Below are 24,409 nucleotides of genomic sequence, written 5' to 3'. Positions count from 1 at the left end.
TCCTAACACAATGAACATGATTATGTGTATATGCAAGGCGCTGCACATTCATACAGCAATCACTCTATCATTCACATGAGCATCCATCACCATACACTCACTCATAACGCATCCATACACATGTTTAAATAAAAACAATGAACATAAACGTACCTTCTGCATTGGCCTGTGTGTGGGTGCTGCTCCAGCTGCTCTGTCCGTATGTGCGAGGAGGCGCAGGAGCTCCCCCTCGGACATACAGACATGCAGTGCCCCAGCCAGAATTTCCAATGAGCTATGCAATGCTGGCGAAGCAAAACGCCCCAGCACTTGCATGGCTCAGTGAGCATGTGAGGCTGGGGAACTAAACTGAACTGTCAAAGGGAAACAGTGTTTCCCTTTGACAGTTCAGCCAGCCCAGGAGCACTCCATTAGCTGGATAAAGCAGCTGAGGGAGTGCTCACTGTTTCACTGGGCTGGCTCCTTAGCTCCTCCATAATGGGTGAGGGGCCACTATGCAGTTAGTAATGTTGACCATTGTTGCTGAATATATCACAATTTACTTACATTTTAACACAAAGCACCCCTTTGGGTACTATTGAAACAGTGGGCTTCATAACTACTCTGGCGGTAGCTGTGCCGGTAAAACCGGCACGGCTGCCACTGGAGTTGCATCCGGGTCTGGCACCCGCGAATGGGCAATTACTAGGTCATGCCGAGTTAGGCGGACATGATAATTGCCCTTTCGAAGGTGCCGGTAGATCCCCATTCCCATTTGAGCCCCATATGGCTCAAATGGGAAGGGGGAGCTCGGATGCACCGGCACCGTTAATAACGGTGCTGGTGCATCCGACGAGCTGAGGTCAGACCTGGCGGGGGCTGTCAAGCACCCACGAGCACAACTCTTACTATGGCGGAACGGTAGCAACGGTGCCGGTAGCTTACCAGCACCGTTGTTACTGGTCCGCCATAGTAGTAATGAGGCCCAGTCTGTGACTAAAGGAATGAATATCCATTTACAACTGTGGGCCACTTTTTCATTGTTGCCTGAGACAGTTTCATGCTTCAGCCCGCCCATGTGGGCCACCCCTGCCCATTTCTTCCAATCTAAAAAAAAAAAAAAATCTTTTTTCATGCTGAGCTCTCAGGGCCCCCCTGGGATGCACCCGCGGACCCCTAGGGGGTCGCGACCCACAGTTTGAATACCACTGTTCTAGTGAATGTTTTATAACTGACTGTGAAATAAATTAATAAGTGTTTTATCAAGAAACCTTGAGTGTAAGAGTGTATTTGAATACTTGTGATTGTAGACCTCTGTGTAACATCCTTACAGCTCACATTCCCCTCTTGAGATCAGCCTGGCTGCTCAGCAACGCTACCACAAAACTGTGTAATACAGACTTATACCAAAGGTTGGTTTTGCTTACTCCTCTATTCCTAGTTGTGTGTAGTGGTCCCAAAGGGTACTGCATACAAACTTTGCCTAACAGTACTAGTACTCAGGCACACCTAGAGACAAAGGACAGGGAAGTTTTGGTACACTTCCTACCTTTCCAGACACGCTGAAGCCCGCCAATGGCAAAATGCACAAAGGGCTCAAACCTTAGTCAGAGTAAAAGCCCAGAAGGAACTGACTGACAAGAGATGGTGAAAAAAGACCAGGGCCATTTTTGAGAAAGTGGTCACCCTTGGGTGCTGTACTGCAGCTGAGGAATCAGCCTGCAGATACATGGCACAAAGTAGTAAAAAAAACACTGCTACCAGCCATTGAAATCAGTGAAACAGAATGTTCCACGAGTGGGATAAAGGAGTTACTATGTAACCCCCTGAGCACTCCACATAGGGTGGTGTGTGCTGGACCTACAAAAGAAAAGGTAATTAAGGCAGGAGTCATCTTACTATTCTTGGGAACGGTAGTTTACCCAAGAAAATGTAGTTGAGTATTAAGAAGTCCAAGGAACTTCTCAGTGGCACTGCACTAAAGGTGCTGTCACAATGCAAAAAGAAGATGCCTATGGAGTTTACCAGACCCCATTAAAGAGTAAGAAACACAAAATCCTAGTCAGAAAAAAACACATGAGTGAGAAAAAAGTCCCACTCACTCGGGAGTTAAAATGATTGAAAACCCAAGTCCAGCAACAGCTGGGGTCTGGGGTTTCTAAGGCTATAGGGAATTGGCTCAGAAATGAATTCTCCCTTACAGTAATTGGAACCATAATTGGAACCATTCTGAGTGGGCAGCCTCCTGGACTATGGGATGTAGTAATCCATTCTTTGAAATCCATACACATTTTAATGGCTGGATTTAGAACCTATTCTAATCAACACTAATTTGTAGAATCTGCCACTTGTTTTTCAATCTGTGATGGCATCAGTTTTCTTAACTATTTATTTCAATTTTTATGATGTAAAGGTTTAGAAACGAGAAACGCTGACATCTTGCTGCTGGGTTTGGGAGGTGTCAGTTGATTGCCACATGCTTGCGGTCTGACGGGTATGCAGACTTGGTGTGCAGGGCAGCAAATCACTTACGTTATAAAAGTAGTGACGATGTCTGTCCAAATAAACGTTTTACCTAGGGACGTCAAAGACCATTGTATTTCGAACTTGCGTGGCTGGTCTTTGATGTGATGTGGGTTCTTATTTGCTGCTGCATATCTTTTCCCACCATCATATCAACCGTGATTAGTTGAAAATACATGCCAATCATGTCGGATACATGGCTACACTATCAATATCCGTTGAATGGCTTTCTTTCTCCCTGCCTGGCTAAGCGTTTAACGTGGCGTTCTTTTAAAATCTTTAAACCTTCACTACAACCGCATCAGTCGTAGCAGCCATCAATGGTGGGATCATCAAAATGTATGGAGAGCATTGCGTTACTGTGATAATTCCATTCTATCGTATTTCATTCTATCGTATCTCCTTTTTGGTCTTCTTGGTATTTTCCTCTTGGCAGTTGTATTTAAATATATGTTTTACTTTTCATTAGCCCGGAATGATAACTGGAAGAAGGGAATGCGATGAAGCACAGCTATTATTTTTCAGATGTACTTGTGTGCGATTCATTATAGACACAGTATGTAGATAAGTCTTCGGAGTGTACTTTAATGTTGGCGTTGGCTGCTGCAACTGTTAACGGGCAAGGCTCTTTTCTGCTGTACGTGATGACTGAACTTTTTTCCCCATCAGATCGACTATGTTGAATCTGCAGGATTTGTTTCCAGTTGTGTCTGATACACTAGCAAAGATGCCTATGCCTGCTTTTTCTTAGGGTGGGCAGGAATGTGAGAGGAAGTAATTCTGCATTCTGTTCTAGGCAGTTTGGCTTCTGGCTATTGCTCGTTTTCAGCCCCATACCGGGTCGCTTTAAGCACAAAGTCCTCACCCATTCGTCAAGTTCTTGGCACAGTAGGATCGGTATTAAGTGAAAACAGGGTTTTGCTTGCAAACACCTAATGACACGCATGAATGTGTGATCTGGCTGGAAGAGGAAGGTCGTGGGGACAGGGTATGTATGATTGGAGCGAGTAAACCGTTTGATTGAATGGGGTGCTTGCGAGGGTGCAGCAAGACACACCCAATCACAAGATACAGCACATAACTTTTTTGTTGATGGTTCGTTTAACGCATACACACACCTTATACCTTGCATGGAGTGCTCAGGATGCACCTCCCCACAACTTAGAAACATGCACGTTTGTTGCCCTAGCACATCCCCTTTGGTCTTTGCTTAAATTGGGTATCAAGGGTGCTTTCCAGTACAAGATTTGCAGCTGGCCATGGTTCACAAGAAGCCAATAGTTTTATTAGACTAAGGGCTTCATCACGAGTTTGTCGGTAGCCCTTAAATCCGGCGGTAGCGCTGTTACCGCCGGATTTAAGGGTCCGCCAAATCACAGCTTCAGCTGATTTCCCCCCAGCTCAGAGCTGATATTGTGCCGATTTTCAGCGCTTTTACCGCCGGCGGGAAATCCGTCGGCGGTAAAAGCGCAAAATTTCCCCATTGAGCCAAATGGGGGAATTCCCCAATGGGCTCAATGGGGAATGGGCAATACCCGTTCCGCCAAACCCATGATCCGGCGCTAGTAGCGCCGGTGGGTTTGGCGGTAGGGCTAATAACGTCAGCGCTATTAGTGCCAGCGTTAGCGCCCAATTTGTGATGAGGCCCAAAAAGTGGAAAATTGCAGTCTGTGCATATGTAGTTCTCTAACGCATGATGTATTTAAGCCTTTATCGTTAATGTGGACCGTTACTGACCAGCATTTCAAAAAGAATGCATTTAGCAAAAACATGGGTCAAATTGATTGGGAGTGGTCAGCCACATGGGCTATACATTTGTTCTGAAACATGCCCACTCGTGAGTTGAGGATGTAGAAAAGGGTGTTTGCATTTTTATTGTAGTCATCACTAGACCGTTTGATTAGTGATGCTGCGATTACTTAATGGAACCTTCCTTACTCCTAGTCCTTGTCCTTAGCTTTGAGTAAGAGGCTGACCGGCCCCTACAGGGGGCTCTAGAAGGACAGCCTACATAGCAGACTGTCCCCTCTGGCTGCCTCCTTCCGGGGGTGGTCAACCTCTACGCTACCTCCCCTGTGAGGTGGAAGAGGCGTTCCCCCAGGGCCTGATTTCCAGTGGCAGGCACTTGGGGGACGCATATAAGGCGGCGGCTGCTGGGGGTCAGTGATCCTGGGGCCGGAGTGGTGTACCCAGCACTGGTCACAGCAATGGCACAAGAAGGGTAGTAAAGAAACATCATGGTTTTGGAAATGTTTCCCATTGTGGTGGCACTCATGTTGTGGCCCAAGGAATTGGGTAACAGAGTACGTTTCTGGTCCGACAACAAGACTGTTGTGCAGGCCATTAATCTCCAGTCTGCATCATACCCGGCAGTACTTAGCCTGCTGAGGAAATTGGTGGAGGTATGCCTGTACAAAATATTGTGTTTAGGGCCTGGCAAATGCCGGGCACTGTAAATGTTGCTGCTGATGCTCTTTCTTGATTTCAGTCGACCAAGTTTCGGAGGGCCCATCTGGCGGCTAGGCTGGAGGGAGCGCAGTTCCAAAAGGAGCGGTGGCAGTTGGTAGCGTGGACAGGGCGCTCTGTGATCTAGATGAACAATCGCTCACACAAGGCGTCAGGTTTAGATACCAGCAAAGCTATGATAAATTCATTAGTGTTACTGGAATTACAATGTATTGAGCGTACTGCTGAGGAACAGGTATGCACATTTGTGGCATGGGCTCACATGGAAGGTAAATCTAAAAGCTGGCCAGCAGCTCATCTGGCAGCAGTGGCTTTCTATTTCAAATTGGGAGGTAAAGCGGATCCCATCAAAGGATTCCTGGTGCGCACCACTTTAAAGGGCTGGGCCTGGATGGAGCCTACCAAAAAAGATGGGCGCAAGCCCATTGACTTTGATTTAATGGTAAGTTTGCTGTCTGCCTTGGAAGGAGTGTTTTGATGCGTATGAATTGTCCCTATTTAAGCTTGCATTTGTATGGGCTTTTTTCAGGGCATTTAGTTTTAGTGAGTTGGTCTCAGCCTCTAAAAAGGACACATCGGGTAGGGCCATTGCCTTGGGTGATGTTTTCTTGTTCTGCAAGGGCACGGGCGAGGGGGTCCGAATTAGGCTCAGGAAATGCAAAAACCGACTAGTTGGGTAAGGCTGCCCGGTACACCTCCTCAAGCTCTTTCTAGCAATCAGGCCCAAGGAAGGCACCCCCCTTTTAGTGCATGCTGACTCCCCCCGCCCTCGCTGTTCCAATTCAGGAAAGTTTTGGCCTTGGGGGCACTGGGCATCCATGGCGAGGGTTGGTCCTCCCACAGTTTCAGGATAGGGGAGGCCACAACAGCATTTCTACAGGGCATGTCACCACCGGCCATCATGAAGGTAGGCAGATGGGTATCCGGCCGCTACAGGCTTTATGTACGCCCACAGATAGGCCCCATGCCCAGAGGAAATCGACAGGCGCCCCTCCCTCCCTAATAAACAGGTACCCTCCCTAGGCTATGGGGTGTCAGGCAGTAACAAAGGTGGGGGGGTAGGCAGGAGCGAAAAAGGTTGTTTTTATGACTCAGATTTATTCCATCAGATGATGCAGTATGAATGATCGGTCATTTATAACATGGGCAGAGAAGATGGCTGTGCAATGGAAGGTTGGCCCCAACCTAGGGTTTAGGGGGACAAAGGTGGTATGGCTTGGTACACCAGGCATGAGATGGCACTCCTTGCTACCCGCCATACATTGGCAACTACAGTGGAGGCTGGCACCAAGGATGATGGTGATCCATTTGGGTGGTAAAGACCTGGTCAAGTTGGGTTGGGGTCGCTTGTTAGCCCAGGTGCGGGTGGCCCTGCGCATAGCAGCTCAGGTGCTACCTGGCACACATTTTTTGGTCTGAGATTGCAACAAGGCAGCTCTGGCATAGCGGCATTTCCCAGGAAGGAATGGAGAAGTCCAGTAGGCGTTTTAATAGGAGCATTGAGAAATTCGCAAAAGCTGAAGGCCTGGGATTTGTGGGACACTGCTGTTTAAATTCTTTGCATTTTGCTGCAGACAGTGTTTACCTGTCTGACAAGGGAATGGATGTCTTCTTGATGGCAGTCCAAGTGGCATTAAGAAGGGCTGGCTGCAGATAGGAATGTTAGTGAGTATGTGCTAGTTGTGTGGGGGCTTTGTGGGCAGCGGGAAGCCACCCCCAAAGCATGACAGAGTGTCGGACGGTCCTAGCCAGTGAGGGTTTTTTGATGCTGCGGCTTCGGCAGTGAGTGGTTCAGGAATGGCCGGGCTCGAGCCAAATCCAAGCAACGGGCACTGACTCCCCTCCAGGGCATTAGGCTACAGCATCTCTTGCCAGTGTTCCTGAAAATGTTCACTGACTGGGAGTACAACCAGAAGCGTATGTCCGCTTATGCCTCTGGCAGGCGGGGAATGACATGGGTCACCCTATACATGTAATTCTTTAGTATATGGCTGGGACTGTCCCATTGTTATGTTGCTCCAAAATAAAACTGACCTTGTTTTCCAAAGACTTTACAAAGTGGTCTGTGGTTATTGCATGATGTAATTATGACATAATGTGGCCACAAGAGGTGTGGATGGCCAATGGGGGATTGCCCCGCCATGTTCCATGTTCGCAGGTACTCTACATTTTTGTTTTCTCAAGCTAATCTCCCCAGACCCCTTCCTAGAGGTATCCCTTCCCACTTGCCCATCACAGCAGTAAATCCAAAGCCAAGACATGGGCACCTTCTGCCCATGGGTGGAAGGGATGTCAATTACCAATAAGTGATCTGAGCATAACTTCAATGTCCCTCTTCCCAGTACTTTTGAGTCGTACCAAAGCAGGAACAGGAAGGATGCCCATGCCCACCACAAAAGATGACAAGGGCATTGCAAAACCAACCCGTCTTACTGATACTTCTGCCCTTTTAACCTGTGCTCATCCAACAGCATCTCATTCTGATCATCTTCCCTCTTTTCTTATTCCACATGTCTATCCACATCTTCTTCCTTAGCTTCACCCATTCTTCTTTGTAACTCGTTTCCCTGCTACCTTAAAGTATGCTATCATTCTCCCTAGTCTAAATGACCCTTGATCCATCCACTCCTGCTGATTTACCCCCATTTTCACTTCTTCCCTTTCTCTCACTCAAATTCTTGTGCAGGTTGCATATGCCCTGGTGGCTAGCTTCCTAACTTCTTTTCTACCACCCCTTCAATCTAGATTCAGTCCTTCTCACTGAAACTGCTCTTTTGCATGTCTGACTCTCTTCTCTCTGATCGTAATTCTAAGCTCTCCTTTATACTTATTCTTCTCAATCTATCAGTGGCATTCAATACTGTTGATCACGCTTGTTTCCTCATTTTCTTCTTTGGATATTACTGGGTCTGTCCTTGAATGGTTCAGCTCCTATCTTTCTCAGAGGTCCTATTCTGTAACTTGGGCCGGTCACCTTTCTCACTTCCTTTTCTCTCTTTACACTGCACCACCCTGCTTGTTTCTTAATTGAATCTTTCTTTCTCTTCCTTTGACTCTATTCTGCACTCCACTGTCTCTATTCTGCACGCCCATGTATCAACTTGCCTTTATGCTTTCAAACTGGATGTCTTCCTCTTTTCTACACCTTAATCCTGCTAAAACTGAGTTTGTTTCTCCGGCTTCAACTATTCTGTCTACTTACTACTCCTTCCTCTGCCCTTTTCCTCTTCTGCACAAAATTTGGAGGTTATCTTTGATTTCCCTAGCTTTCTTTTAAGCTGCCTATCTTTTCTATTGCTCACTCCGGCTGCTATGCCCTTTTTTAACATCTGTGCTCCCCCATCTTATTTCATGCTACTAAACTTCTGTTCTGCCTGGTCTTTCCTTGTATTGACTACTGCTCTTGTCGGCCTTCCTGCCTCGCATCTTTTTCCATTCTGTTTATTTTGTCTTCTCTTAAAGGAATAGTGTGCTCAGAAATATTATTGTCCCGAGGGCTTGGGCATGTGTTTTTAAGCATACGTTGATCGATCGTACAAACATTTCCAATGCACTTTACCGTAGTTTTCCTCTTTTGTACAAATATGAAATCAGGCAGCAGGGCACGACCATCTTGTGATAATCTTATCCATTGCCGCATCACCCAAGCAGGACAGCCCTGGCGGCACTAATTCATTTGCCCCTGCCCTGAGGCTGCCATCACCAAACCTAGTGATATTCTCCACCTATCTCCAGGACGTTACTGGGCAGCGTAGCCAAACACGCCCAGTCATCACCTACGTGACGTGACGCAGAACCCAGAAATCAACACACATCATCTCACAACCCAGCGCATCACAATTCGGAATATAAAACTATACTTTAAAAGGATAAAGCAAGACTGTACAATTTGTAAAGTACTTTTATTTCACAATAAACGCTCCGAGAACATCTGCCGATTGACATATTCAATCAAATGTGTAATTTTTTTATTCGGTCTCGATCCGCAAATGTTTATCGTGAGTCACGCAATGTTCCTTTTGGGTAAAAGAAGTGCTTTGGACGCACCATGAATCACAAGGCTTGGGCATCAGCTTGGCGCTAGGCCACCGTAAACAATGTTGGGTTGCTCTTAATCGCTGGTACCGCGTAAGGGCATATCGGGCTGTGGCGATCGTCCCAAAAGAGTCATTGATATCCAGCTATTGACGTGTATCTGCAGCTGCTGGTTGAAAAACCCATCAGTTGGTATCTGGAATCGATGACAATCACAAAAAGGCAGGATGTATCTGTTTTGAAAACAAAACAGAATTGTGTCTCAGTAGCCGATCTTTATTACAATTTATCATTTTACACATTAATTTGGCCCGTGTTAAAACTAAAGATGAGCACAGACGTGAAACAATGGGAAAACATAGAAAACAATATGGAAAGTAGTCTACAATTTGCTTCGGAGGATAGTGCTATGGAATATGTTCAGCTCGAAATTGGATGTGGAAGCTGACACTACAAATCGAGGAACACATAGACGGCATTTTAATTAAATATTAGCGTTGAACCTGGGGGAACCGATTGGTGGTCTACATGCATCTTGATGCTGGACTGCCCATGTGCCCGGTAGAAAGACCAGTACACACAAAGGTCGTGCTTGCGTTTCATTGCAATATACCACACAGAACAAACAGGTACAATGTAACCCAGCAATAAAGGTCGGCTAATGATAAGGTGACTCGTAAGTCTATAAAATCACTGAAAGTCAAACTTACATTATATTTGGCATTTCCATTCTCTTCGCATAACGCAGACCGTAACGCAGACTCCGTTCAGATCAACGATTTTTCATAAACTGAAATCACATGTTCCTTTCACCAGTTTTTGATTAGTGAACCTTATCATACACCCCTCCCTTAATTCAATTCATTTCGGAATGGTCCCTTTCTCTCTCGAGGCCGAAAAACAATTAAACCTTATACTGTGTGCGATGCGTGGGCTTCCTCAGCTCGCAAGCCAAAATTCAAAGCTGGTGACCTTCACTCAGAATGAAGATACATTCTTAGTTTGCAACATCTTGTGTTGGCGCATGCATTAGAAAGGGACTTGTGAGGCACAGGCACAGGAGGAAAAATGTGGGGGTATCAGTGCTCGTTATTCGCGGTGCTGCTGAGGGGCTGGGGAAACTTCGCAATGACATAATGCTGCCCAGTCCAAAGTTGGAGTCTAGGGTACACAAAATGGAGTCCAAGTGTGTCTAGCAACAGCCCACCTCTGCTTATGTCAGGGCCTTCTTCCCCATGGCAGCAGAAGGGGAAAGGATGTGCCCCCCACAAGTGCAATAGCAGGATGTCACTTTCGCATATAATGTATGCGGGCTGGGGGCTCAACCGACCCACTCCTTCCCTACATTAGCAATGACCCCCAACACATGCCCCGATGAATATATTGGTCAGAGTGCTTCTATTTCTCACCAACAACCCACTTTGATGCACTGTTTTGCTAACAATCACTAGTTCTTGCGTGCTGAGTATCTTATCTAGCCTAGGTCTCATCCCTTTTGTGTGACGAATAGTTATTCAGCTATTTGGGCAACTGTTTGGTAAGGCAACAGCAGAACCCCAAAGTTGCTTTCATACTGTTATCCATCTGGCCCTCCCACGATCAGTGAAGGTCCCACAGAAGCTTGACGAAACTGAGAAGTGTGAAAGCACAGCGTTACATTGTATGGCATTCGTAAAAATGGTACTTGTTGAAAAAAAAATTGACAAAGAGGATAGAATTCAAAATACAAATTGGATGCTTTATTTGGACACTTCATAAAAACATTCTTGAGCAAAAAAACGGATGGTAATCATTTGTACCGGGAAGTGAACTGTTCTACAAGCTCTGCTTTAGGTGGAAAGGGCACGTTGGCAATGTTTTGTGGCAATGTATGTGTACTCGGAAAAAAAATCGTGTGCGATTCCGTGAGTATGTATCTCCAAGACAGTCATAATAAGATCTTTCACAAAATTGAATTCCATTTCCTCATATATTGGCTTGACCACCCATTTTTGCTTCTTTTCATAAAGGCCATTGTGTAGCGAAGCATCCCAAAGTTTCCCACAGTCCTCGATTGTTCACACCCACATTCTCATTATGCACTAATACCGCTAGTAATGTCCTATATTGCATCCCGTCTATGCTGAAATGCAATCTCTTTGGCCTGTACTTTAGGCACATATTGCGGAACACCTCCAAATCTCCTGTGTGACAGAATTCTGTGAGTCCGTTCAGATCTCTTGATAGAGTTTTATCAGACACAATCTTCTCAAGGGCTTTGTGTGGAGGTGAAGATGGAATCAACCACTTCTTCTTCCATTCCTGCTCCAGCGACAAAGGGCCATGTGCACATTGGTGGAGATGTTGGTTTTCTGTCCAAGAATGAACGTTGGAACAGTGGTGCATAAGTGAGCGCCATTTTTCTAGTAGAATTTCCACAGATCCATCACAAGTTTTGGAGCTCCACCAAAGATGGTTGCTGAAAGACTGGGACCACTGTAAAATATTTTCAGAACCTTTTTTCCCCTGATTTTTTTTATTGATGGATTTGGCAATGTGCCATAAATTGAATTGATGGCGAATATTTGGGAAATGTTCTTTCTTTGTCTTGGCTATTGAAATGTGTCTGTCCGCGGCAATGAGGTCAATTTGGATTCCCCTCGATTGGAGATCTTCCAGTGATTTTATAAAACCAAGTTTCTCCATGGCCACTGAGGATTTACATTCGGACACCTGCAAGACCACCAAACTCTTTTTTTAGTTTCCATGTCCTGAAAGTGGTATGTGCAGTACTTTGCTGAAAATCTGGGGCTGTCACACTGTCCATCGCCAGCTAGCCTGAACCGTTTTTCGGAGAATGTACTTTGAATAGACAATTGTTCAATTTTCCATGCTTCACTAATGGCAGGGAATAGATATTGACGTTGATATTTGTAGTACTGCATTTTAGAAATGAAATGGAGTCCCACAAATTGACAGAAACTGGACAATGTTATGAAACTAGAGCCACTGAAAAGTAAAGCAGCTCCACACAGTAGATTCCCAGCTGGCAGTTTCCCCAGCATCGGTTGTGCGGACCGTGAACATTTTTCATGGAGCATTTCACAGGTGGCATGTATTTTGATGTTACTGCCTTGTGGTACACGAGTCACATTCACCAATGGCTTCCCACATACTTCCCCTCTCACTGAATGCACACATTTCAGCATCATTATAATCTTCATCAAGCTGCTGTCGAATGCTAAGTATTTGGGCTCCTTTATTAGACTATCATCCTGCATTATTGTTGTTTCTGACTGAACTGTGGTTGACATATCAGCCAAACTGAACATATTGTATTCGAGATCTTTGTCTAGTTCCTTGGTCAATTGTATTGATGCTTCAGTCTGTCATTTCAGCGTCTGTTACTTGATCATGAATCGGAGAAAACATCAATGTCGATTGGTTTTTGGGTGGCACTTTTTTAGCGGGTGTCGATTGTGTCAAGTAGTCTGCGACTAATTCAAAAGCATCTTCATTACATTCAGTTTCATCTTCATCTGGTGGAGCAGTCGCATTGTAGCAATGGTCCAACAAAACTTTGCTTGTTTCGCGGTCATATTAAATTCATTTTCTGGCCATTGGGCAAAAGCATCTCGAGTCTGCTTATTGATTTCAACACGCTGCGCCTCAAATAATAGTTTCGCCATGGTGAAATCAGTTTGGCAAGTAGCATCTCTGATTTCTGTAGCTGTCTGTGTCTGCATACTTCGTACACCATCGGGCAGCTAGAAGACAGTTTGGAAAAAGATGTTCAATGTAAATCCAACATACAGTATTGGACAATTTACATAAAAAACAGCATGTTATGAAGGCACCAGCACAATACACTGTTTAAAAATCAAATTGTTTGCAAATTACCATATCTTTCTTGCTTTTCTGTGAAACCTTCTTCTTTTCTTTAACGACAGCAACAGCAAGCTGGTCCACATGCCTACTCTTCTATATCCCGATCATGTATACATCCCTAGAAAAGAGTATCCATTCAAAATAACTCATTCGTATTAGAAATCAAATTATTCAATCACACACATGGTTTACACAGATACAATCGTACACGGTGTATGTCATTTAGTAAAAAATACATTTCGATTTCCACATGATTGATGGCTAATTTACTAGATCAAAGATGACTGTGCAAAGCACACTGATTGAAATGTTGCACTCAAGCTATTTGCAAAAACTGCTCGTTTATAATAATGTTACTTTCTAATAGTATCAGATCTAGGACCTACTTTCTTTCATTCGAGGGAACTGTCAGTACGCATACCTCTGGGTGTGGATCAACTACGAGGGATGATGTAATTGTAGTCGAAGCTTCTGCATCTCCCTGTAACACAGTACTTGTTTTAGTATGGATGAAAAAATTGAAATTGAACACACTCAATGTGACGCAGACAATGGTAGATATCAATAAAAAACCATGAATGAAACATTGTGTAAACGAACGACACGATATGTAAATATCATCAAATTATCTCAAATTCCATGCATAAAACATTTCCGGAACTGAATAGCTAAATAAGACTACCTGATACATGCTCGAAGTTGTTGTTGACTGCAGGCAAGACATGGATGCAAAATCCTGCTCCTTCATATTCAGTGCATAGTCATGGAGTTGTAAAGGGAAAATTTGATTTGATTTAGAAATGCTAATCTTAAAAATTGGCATGTAAAGAGACAGATTACGAAAATATTATGCTTATTTCTAAGGGCACTATAGCATAGTTATCTGTGCCCATAAATTGTTTTCTATGATGCTCCTAAAACCAAGGACAGATGTTTAGCTAAATGGGGTTTAGTTATAAAGAAATACAATCGTGTGAATATGAAAAGTATTATAAGGGACATTTACACCTAAATCACCAATCCGTCCATTTAGTTACCTGTTCACTACCTCAAGGTCTACAGCTAAATCGGGAACCGTGACTCACCTGAGGCGGCCTGTGCATGAATTGAGTCAGAATTGCATTTGGGAGCAATTTACGAGACGTTCTGAGTCGATGCTTCTTTGCGTACTTAGATTGGTCGTACATATTTGTGGCAAAGTGCAGGCTGTGAATGCAGAATCGATCACCCCTTGTGTCCTCCAAGAATTTATGGGCTCTACTTTCAAGCTTTTGTGGTGCAAATCCGCAATATCTGACCCATTCTCGTATTCGATCTATAATCCTCGGGAATACATGCATTGTAGTGCCTTCAGATTTGTTATAAGTCTTAGAAGGGCAACCGAAAACCATATATGCAGGCATTGTTGGAAATTCTGTTAAAAAAAGGTAAATATTCAAAAATTACTTTGCATAAAAGCGTGAGAAAGACGGAATTATACCATACATTTTCTCAATGCAAGCTATGTTTTGGTCACCAAAGCAAAACCAGTGTAGCGTAGCCGGCTGTATTATAGGATAACTTTCATAAACAATTCATTGATTTGACAAAAATCATAACATGTTACTCGTCCCTTGAATGTACTAACGAGCATCAAAAAGAAACATGCTTATAGACACGGTCCGCAAAGGATGCAATTCGATCCCAATTGACACTGTTGACAATTGATATATATATCGATAACATAACAAATTAAAATCAAGTCAATGGCAATGAGATGAATGAATATAACACTGTGTATGTTCGTTCAAAATAGATCGAAATTTAGAGATCGAGGAGATATGATTAGGTGACCTGCCCTTACCTTGACCAACAAACAGATTCAGCCAGCAGGGTAGTTAGTGGCAGGAGAACAGGAAGATGTTCGAAGGTAGCACGACGACGAGCTGAATCGCAGTGGTCACAGACGTTCTCAGGTAGCACGTTCACGAGTTGACTTGCAGTGCTCACAGATGTTTTCATGAAAAATATCAAGTGGTTTATAAAGAATTTGAAAAGAGGGTGTGTATGTGAATGAATGACGAGTATATGGTGTGGTCTTGTGTGGATAGCAGGGGCGCGGCCTCCTTCAGGGGATCGTCCCTTGGGAGGGAACGGCCACAGGTGTGAACTGCCAATGATAGTGGAGGGGGGATGGATGGGCATGAGGCATGCAGACAAGGCCCGGACCAATGCTGAATGGAGACACACTTATGTGGATTGCAGGGGCACGGCCTCCTTCAGGGGATCCTGCCTGGAGACATGGGATCTGGGGAGGACAAGTGAACATTGAACCCTGCGCGTAAGATCCCTTTGAAGTGTACATGGTGATTGGCACCTTGGCCATTCCCACCCCTGCCAGCTCCCTTTGGCAGCGCACATCCACTGGTGCCAACTGCCTTTGAAAATGGAGGGGGGTGGATGGGCAAGAGGCGTGCAGACAAGGTACGGAACACTGCTGAAGGGAAACACACTTGATTCACTGAACAACTGAGACAACCATTGATAAATGTTCTGTTGTTTTATTTTGTTTCTGATTTTGATGGCACAAATGTACTACACATTAAAAACTTCTGGTTGCAGCACAGTGTGGGAAAATCCCCTGTACTGACCGCTGTCACTGGGGAAAGTTTCTCTAATGGCACCAACGACACAGGCAGGTATTACTCGTCAAACGTGGTGTCCAAGCCTCCCATGAAGCCACCATGTAAACGAACGATAGGCCACCAGCCTGTACCACCTGTGAAAGAGAAAGATACAAACTGTGTTTAAATGAACAAGATAAGTGTATTAAACCTTAGTTGCCCATGACAGTTCTTGTATCCAATGGCATTGTTGCCAGTACAAATGCTGCCTAGACACTGTACAATATTGAACGACTGTGCATTCCATTACATTTGAGACACAAAGAAATATTGCTTCATGGATATACATGAAATTAACACAAGGAGACCACTATGATGTCCCCAAATTGAGAGTGATGTATAGAATTGCAAGACTACATTCGTTTGGCATTGATAGATCAAAGTTACGACAATATAGGAGACAACCATGAAATGGTAGTGGCCTAAGTGACATCACAACTAGAGTACACTTACTCGTTACTTGGATAGCGTGGGCGAACTGTTGCTCGAAGTTCGTGCATAAACACCATCATAATCCTCAACACGGTCCGTGTGAGGCAGGCTGCACTGAAGTCTGGCAGCTCGGTAACGCATTGCGGCTGTGTCTCGTCTTCCGATATGTAGGACAAGCATGGAGAGTTTTCCCCCGCAGCAGCAGTTCTTCTCCTCGGTTGGGATTAGCGCGCACCGATTGCAGGTACACCAGGTGGAAACACTGTCCATGCGACTAGGCCCAGGCTCTTGATCTGTAGAATCGTCCTCCCAACTGTCGTCCAAAGCCCCATCATTTGCGCATCTTTCTCTTTCTAGTTTTCCGCCTCGGAATACTTTGGCTCATATTGGCAGGGCTGTATTGTTGCCATTATGGGGCAAAAAAAAAATTGATAGTAATGGTACTGGTATCTGTTCGCACTGGCTATGATCAACGAAGATAGCTGACCAGAGCACAGAAACGCGGCACAGAATACTCAAAAAAAGACAGTGAAACGATTTGAAAAACAAATCTGATGTTGTCTGATTAGAAGCAGTTTGTTTATACTTATTGAGGAAAGAGGCACCCTGCCATTTCCATGGAGACACGTCATTAGATGAAGTGCAGAGAATGTTGACACGAGACGTGCATTGGCGTTGTGAAATGGGCGGTACGTGTCTAGTGATCTCAGCCTCAGGGGCGGGGCATATGAATTAGTGCCACCAAGGCAGTCCTGCTTGGGCGATGCGGCAACAGATAAGATTATCACAAGATGGCCACGCCCTGCTGCCTGATTTCGCATGTGTACAAAAGAGGAAAACTACGGTAAGGTGCATAGGAAATGTTTGTACGATCCATCAACGTATGCTTAAAAACACATGCCAGAACCCTCGGGACAATAATATTTCTGTGCGCACTATTCCTTTAACCTTTTTGCTCCTTTATTACATCTTTACTGTCTATTTCACTGCTTCTCTTCTCTACCACTTTCTTTTTAAGTGTACTCATATCTTGGCTCCATCTTTCTTTGCTAGTCTCGTTCTATACTCCCTCTCGCACTCTCTGATCACATCTGCTTCTCCATCCCAAACTCCCTGTGCTTCTTCCTATTTCTGATCTTTTGCCCTCTGAGCCCCTACACTGGAATTCTCTTCCTCTACACTCCATCTTTGAATTTTTCAGTCTAACCTGAAAGCTCATCTTCTCTCCCATCCTTGTTTGTAGTGTTTTTTTGTTTTATCTACATTGTAATCTTTTTCTAATATTTTGTATGAATTCAACAAATTAACTGAAAAATGAAATATCATGCGTTACGCACAATGCGTGTTTATACTTATAAAATTGGATATATTCCTTTGTGATCTTGCATAGAACCACAAGTGTGTCCTTCCTCTGTGTACAGAATATGTTGACACTATTACTACTTTGTTTAACTAAGGTACTCCAAACATGTGTTTGTAAAGATGTATTTAACCCACTTACCAAAAAGCTCAAACTTTCTGCATACTTATCTCACACAAAAACATACACAACCATCTCTTGCACAACAAGCTGCACGCACTTCACCACACCTCAATAACCCATAAACCGGACCAACAGCACATGAGGACTGACATCGATCCGATACTCGCACCAAAGCTCAGCACCCGGTGTATACCGAGTTGAAGCTGCCAACAGAACACCACTCCTCTCACTATCCTACTCCCTCTTCACCTTACTAACCCATCCCAACTTCTTGTTTACAGATCCGCCACAGCGCCTGGGGACCAACTCCGTTGGTGACGGTGCGCGGTACAAATACCTTTAACATTTAACATCTGATGCATTCCTATGATTTGTGACTGTTTTAAGAACACTAACAAACTGGCTTTTGTCTGCTGTTTCTGTAACATTGTGGTTGGTAACTGAAACCATTCTGAGTGGGCGGCCATCTTGAGTACCCGATGTAGTAATCATTCTTAAAATCGACAGTTTAAAGCACATATGGCTGGATTTAGAACCTAATCTTTAAATCGACACTGATGTGTGTTCAACCTTTGACCACCAATTTTCATTTTTATTTTATTTTTCCTTCCCCTGTAAAGGTTCAGAAACGAAAAGCTGAACTCTTGCTGCTTGGCTTGGGCGTTTCCCGCATGCTTGCAGTAAGTACACAGGCATGCCGACTAAGTGTGCAGGGCAGCAAATCTGACGTCCATAGGTTAACCGTAACCCTTTTTTAAAAACACTATTTGGACATAGACACGATTACTTTGGGCATACCTACAGGTGGGTTACACGTCTGAAGTCTAAACCCATATTTTATTTTGTGCATTTGTATTTTGGACTTGCGTGGCTGCTCTTTGACATGGGTGCTGTTTGCTGCTGAATGTGATGACTGATCTTTTTCTCCGTCATATCAACCGTGATGAGAAACGTATGCCAGTCATGTCTGATGCATCGGCTACATTGCCAATATCCGATGAATGGCTTTCCTTCTCCCGCTTGCGTGGCTTCTATTTAAATCTTCACACCTGCTTGATTACAGCCGCATCAGTCAAAGCCCCCCACAAATGGCGAGGCCTATGGGAGTTGTCAACATTTATGGAGAGCCGCACATCAGACGCCATCGCGTTACTGTGATAATGCCACGGATCTCCTTTTTGGTCGTCTTGGTATTTTCCAATTTTCAGTTGTAATTAACCAGGAATGTTAACTGGAAGGAGGGAATGTGATCGAAGGTCGTGACTGAAGGCAGCTGCATTTTTCGGGTACACGTGTATGCAGAGTTCATATGGGCACGGTATGTAGATCATGAGTTGATTTGTACTATAATGTTGGCGTTCGCTGCTGCAACTGTTAACGGGCAAGGCTCTTTTCTGCTGTACATGATGACTGAACTTTTTTCCCCATCAGACCGACAGTGTTGAATCTGGAGGGTTCTTAGCCAGTTGTGTCTGATACACTAGCAAAGATGCCTATTGCCTGCTTTTACATCGGGTGTCCAGGAGTGTGAGAGCATGCATTCTGTTCTTTAGGCAGTGCTTGGCTTCCGGCTATTGGGCTTGTAGGATCTGTTCTCTTGCAATCCAACTGTCACACCCCATGACTCAAGCGAATGCGTGTCTGGGCTGGAAGAGGGAGGTTGTCAGTGTCCCAGGTATGTTTGGGGGTGGGGAGGGGTGTTGGAGCGAGTAAACTGTTTGAGGTAAAGGGGTGCCTTTCCTGCGAGGGTGGTCCCCCCCTGAAATGTGATTTCTAAAGGAGGAAATATCACAACAGTCAGGAAAGAAGAGGGCATTAAAGTAGTTGGCAGACGAAACGAGGCTTTAGTGCGAGTAAATGAGCTTGCTGGATATGCGCCTCACAAAGATGTGATGGGATTACTCTGACGTCAGCCATGCATGGCCTTGTTTTTTCTTAAATGTACTTGAATCAATATGCATTTGTTATGCATGGAGTCTCTGCAGGCCATGCCTGGCTCCTAGTCTGGCTGCCCCATTTGCTTGACATCATTGGAGATGCTTGGAAGCAGATATTCATTTTTCCAATCACTGTAACTCTGCCCAATTCAGGGTTCGACATTGAGGGGAGCTATTTACCTCCTACTTGTAGCCCAGAAGAGCCTGGCTAGCTTGACACAAACACCATGAGCTGGTTTTGGTGATTTAGTTGTAAATGGACAACATTATGTATTTGCATCTTATATGGCAGTTAGATTTGCAGAACACTGTACTCGCTCCTTGTTCCCTAGAGGCAGCTTCTTGTTAATGCTGGATGCTTTTAGATCCTGCTTAGCTAACCTTAATTTTGATCCCTGCCATTAGGTTTTTCCTTCACCCCTCAGCCTCACACTGCCTCACTTATACCTCACCTTCCTCCTTTGAATTGTTGAACTTTCTGCTAAAATCCATTATACTAAACTAAGGCTTGAATCTGGCAATCCACCTTTCAACTAGGGGACATTGTCACTTGAGCTAGGCTGTAGTGGAGTCAGGTGATAATGGGGTGGCCTGTAAAAGGGGATCTGTTTAATTTTCCAATGGAGAACTAATATCTAGCTGTGAGGCTACTAAAAATTACATGCAAGGACCGAGTTGAATACGTTGAATACATTACTGCTTGATACTGTGCCTCTATCCCAGTCAGTGTAGGTAACAGAGTGTAATCCTGTGGGAATAAAGGCCTGAATGTGCCTGATGACTGTAGTTGTAGGTATTCATCACTGGGCTAGGACCCCAAAAAATCTAATTGTCAAGCTTTTAATTGAGTCCAGGCAAGATGTTGGTTAAGGATACCTGCTGGGGTGAGGCAGTAATGGTTGCACTGTTTTAGTGAGGCAGTGTATGGTTTGTAGGTGTAGTGTTAAGCCTATTTTCTACACGGTAGGAAAAGTTAGGGACTTGTGCATTTTTAGTTCCTAATGCACCTTTCTTTTCGTTCACATGTTTCATAAGTATCTCATTTGGTTCGTTTGACTAGATGAGCAATTTCAGTGTGGCAATATTTCAGGTCCTGCTTTCTGGAACATTAGAAACCAAGTTGCCTTAACCTGCATATGGAGCACAGCATGTACTGCTTCCCTAACCCAATTTCTTCCTCGCCTATTCAAAGGGGCACTGTCCCCCACCAGACAGCCCCTGTGCTATAAATATTCACATACCTTGTGGCACACAGAACTAGGAATGCTTCTTGGCCTTTTGTATACACATTAACCTATATTCTCATTTCAAATACAAATTTCATTCCAATTGGCGTGTAGCAATTTAGACATGGAAGAGATGAATTGGCATTCATTGTTTGGGTGCAATGACAGAAATTATATGCTGCTATTAATTGGGTGGTGGCTTCACTGTGACTAGACTTGAGCAGGATCTCCACTGGTCCAGTGTTTACTGAATCTGATAGCTGATGCAGAACATGTCACGTTGATCCATGCTTGTGCATTATTCCTCCATGCTGTTGGGTACTTATATTTATGGTCAATTTATATCTTCTGGGATACAGATTATTTAATAGAGTCTACATTATGGAGAAAGCAGCATGTCTTAAGGGTGCACGGTGCTCTTCATGTTAAAGGTATGTCTTCCATTCAACCTGGATTATTTGCTTAGCAAGTCATGTTGTTAATTGCTGAATATACTGACTGTAGGTCATCGAAATAGGACGGCGCATGCCAAGGTCAAACATTCAAGTTGCAAGCAGTCAGCTATAAAAATACTCGCCACCTCAACAGGACACCGTTTCTTACTCCAAGAGTCATATATCACTAGCCAGTGGCGGGTGCAAATGTTGCACTGTGTTCTATGCTCAGTCCCGAACCTGACCTCTTGATGAGAAATTTCTTACGGATCTGACTTCAGAGACCAGAATTAATTAATTGTGTAGATTTGTGCTTTGCTTCTTGTCCAAGCAAAATGGGGAGGGGGGAATGAGGGTGATTTGGGGTGCTTGAATTGCCTAATTTTGGTTCAGGAGGTATACTATTGTGATTTTCAAGCCACCCTTTCACTGTAACCTTTTTCCCATTCCAGTGTAGAAATGGCAGCTGTGTGTGTTTTAGCCAGGTGTGTAATAACTTGAATATATTTGTTTTTTGTCTGATAAGTGATGACACAATCCAGAACCTGAACTCCTGACGAAACACTTAATACGGATCTGACAGCTGAGATCAGACTAAATATGTAGATTCATGTGTTTATCTGGAGCCATAATGCACGTATGGCCCGTTTCTACCTGTTATTTATTGTTTTGTAGTGGGGTTGACCGTCTCGGCAATGATGAAAAACTGTATTATGTGACTAGCATGCAGCCGTTGCTGTCCAGGTAGCTGTACATGTGACCAGCAATGCTGCTTGGTAGTCTAATGTCCTATCCATGAACGCTCGGTATAATTATCTTCCTTGATTGGCTTTCGGAGCCCCACCGGTGGAAGATCGAGTAAAAGACGCACGTGGAGGGACTTGTACTAATGTTTGTATTGGCTGTGCAAACCATTATTTCCTTTATCTAATGGGGATACATTTGTGGCTGCCTTGACTGTTTGTGTTTAGCTTTAATAGTGTTTTTGTGAGTGAGGAGCCTTTTTTGTTGGGTTCCCTTCCAGGTGGACCTCAGCGCCCTTTCCTGAATAATTTTTGACTCACAAGTCACGGTCGCATGACCTGTGTAACAAGAGAGTTTCCTTGGCTCCCTTACTCCGTTAGAATAAAGAATTCAACAAACTATGTTACTTGTACTAGTGTCATGCGCCCTTGTCGTGGAGAAGAAAAGGAAGACCAAACAATACCTCTTATTCTCCAAATTGTAAGCTTTGAATGTTTAATTTTTAATTGTACATAAATTCAAGGTGTGCCCTTCGTGATTACACGTGTTTTGACGTCTGCGTCTTTTTCAAATCAGGGCTAATCCAGTTGCATTAACAGAGTTATTATTATCATTTGCAAAAACGAAAAAGATAAATGAGCAACAGTTGTATACACATTCCAAATAGAGCATAACAATTGCATGCATGCATGTTAAAGGATGGCCATTGAGGGAGGGGAAAGGGTGGGATTGTTAGGGATGGTTGACAAAAAGAAAGAAAATGCAACAGATAATGATAGCGAACGTAAAAAAGAAAGACATAAAGAAATAATTAGTTAAAAAGTAATGTCCCGTTGCATTTTTCAAAGAAAAATTGTTTAAACCTTAATCAACCCAAAAAAGAGGGAGGTGTTTCTTCTTACCTAGTAAGGTTGATTCAAGGTTCATGTGTTGGTGGTTTGCGTTAAATAGTCATGGGTTAAATCCCTAAAATGAAAACATCATGTGGCCCATTAGTGAGCTGCCTTCCTTTACAATTAATGAAGTGCACTTTACCAGTGAATAGAGCAACCTATAGATTGTTTAAAGAATATCATAATAACATTTCCCGAGTGACTTTAATTTTGAACTCAACGTTGTAAACTTACAAACTGGGCTAATCTGTTAAAGTTTCTTTATAAAAATAAGCATTGAACCGGGTCTTCATATCAATCAACCATGGTCATCCAAATCGTGTTTGCACGCCATGTGTGCGAGTGTTTACCATGGTTACTTGAAGCTAAAGTTGCGCTAGCACTCATATTTATCGTTCTTGGACATTGAACATTATCTATCGTGCCACCACGTGTTTAGCACTTGCAGTCGCATTGTATGAAATAAGCCCCACTGCGGGAGCCCCTCCAGCACGCTCACCTGTGTCAGCGTGTTCCGTCTCAAAGAGTCCCCGTTCGCTCTGTGCCGTGTTACTGTTATTATTGCGGCCATGAAAACTAGTCGGCTAAGTCCTACGTTAGTTTTCACTATGTTCGTCTAGTTCTTTTGTTTTTGGTGTTGAGCTGTTGGTATTACATATGTCGTTACGGGCTTCCTTATGTGTTGGATGAATGTAGGAAATTTGAAAGCAATTGTAAATTGCTGTCTGGATCGAATTATGATTTTTTTGAATTGTCCAATTAAATGCCATATTCGGACACTACAAATTTTTCTGAACTACAAATATATGTTTCATGTTGTATGTTATTACCAATTTTGGTTTTAAAAGTTGAAAATGCAAAAATCAAAATCGATGTCAGAGCATCTCTGGTAGTCCTTTTATGGTTTCTAATGTCGCAGCCATATTTTGGGAAAAACAAGATTGTACAGCATGGGAATCGCATTCCCTTGAAACCTTTTACGGCAGAATGCCCATCTAAAAATATTGTGGCTTGAATAGAGTGGGTATACGTTTTTGGGGGGGGTTTTGCATAGAGAGGAATTATTCATTAACTTGTGTCTGGTGTTACAAAGACTTAAGACTGACTATAAATGGTACAGAACCTGGTATGTGTTTATGCGCACTTCTCAAGGATATGAGGCATACATAGCTTAAAGATTGTCTGTAAAAAGTGAAAAACAGGGGTTCAAACTTGGTATATAAAGCATGCTCTTGTAACATATTAGCCTCTGTCAAGGTAAATGTTAGAAATTACAGATGAAAAATCACAGATGAAAAATCAAATTCTGATCAATTCTTGCTAACTTTTTGTGCAAAAATTGTTCTTTTACTTGTTATTAAAGGAATGAGGCCATCTCATGGTCTGAGTTCAATCCTCTTTCCACTGCACGGAATTTGCAGATTAATTTTGCTTCTTCTTGCCTCAATTTACCTTCAAGGTCTCCTCCTCTTGGTCCGAGGGTCACTTTTTTAAGTCCAATAAATTTCAATTGTTTTTTATCGACTAATTGGTGTTTTCTTTGCCAATGTTGGGCTAGAGGTAAATTGGTGTCTTGACTTCCGATGTTGGATAAGTGTTCCCTTATTCTTATCCTGAGTTCCCTAATGGTACTGCCTATATACATTTCTTCACAATAGCAGAATATTGCATAGACCACAAACTTGCTTCTACAGTTAATCTGATCCACTATCTTGTGAGTTATGTGA

General features: G+C 43.6%; 4 non-coding genes and 1 pseudogene across 4 annotated transcripts; all 5 read left to right on the top strand.

The window, feature by feature from the left end:
- Positions 1-3,133: 3,133 nt before the first annotated feature.
- LOC138460480 (small nucleolar SNORD12/SNORD106) lies at positions 3,134-3,225 on the top strand. The gene has a single exon (XR_011263178.1). It is a non-coding gene; the product is annotated as a small nucleolar SNORD12/SNORD106 (small nucleolar RNA).
- A 15,119-nt stretch (positions 3,226-18,344) lies between these two features.
- Positions 18,345-18,428, top strand: LOC138460481 (small nucleolar SNORD12/SNORD106). Its single transcript, XR_011263179.1, has one exon. It is a non-coding gene; the product is annotated as a small nucleolar SNORD12/SNORD106 (small nucleolar RNA).
- A 413-nt stretch (positions 18,429-18,841) lies between these two features.
- Positions 18,842-18,933, top strand: LOC138460479 (small nucleolar SNORD12/SNORD106). The gene has a single exon (XR_011263177.1). It is a non-coding gene; the product is annotated as a small nucleolar SNORD12/SNORD106 (small nucleolar RNA).
- Positions 18,934-21,264: 2,331 nt separating this feature from the next.
- On the top strand, positions 21,265-21,330 carry LOC138460470 (small nucleolar RNA SNORD50; annotated as a pseudogene).
- Positions 21,331-21,565: 235 nt separating this feature from the next.
- On the top strand, positions 21,566-21,635 carry LOC138460469 (small nucleolar RNA SNORD50). Its single transcript, XR_011263169.1, has one exon. It is a non-coding gene; the product is annotated as a small nucleolar RNA SNORD50 (small nucleolar RNA).
- The last annotated feature ends 2,774 nt before the right edge of the window (positions 21,636-24,409 follow it).

Source organism: Ambystoma mexicanum, chromosome 4p, assembly GCF_040938575.1.
Source record: "Ambystoma mexicanum isolate Mex_15411 chromosome 4p, UKY_AmexF1_1, whole genome shotgun sequence".
NCBI lineage: Eukaryota > Metazoa > Chordata > Amphibia > Caudata > Ambystomatidae > Ambystoma > Ambystoma mexicanum.
The sequence above is the reverse complement of the archived record's forward strand: the minus strand, read 5'-3'. Positions and strand labels throughout refer to the sequence as shown.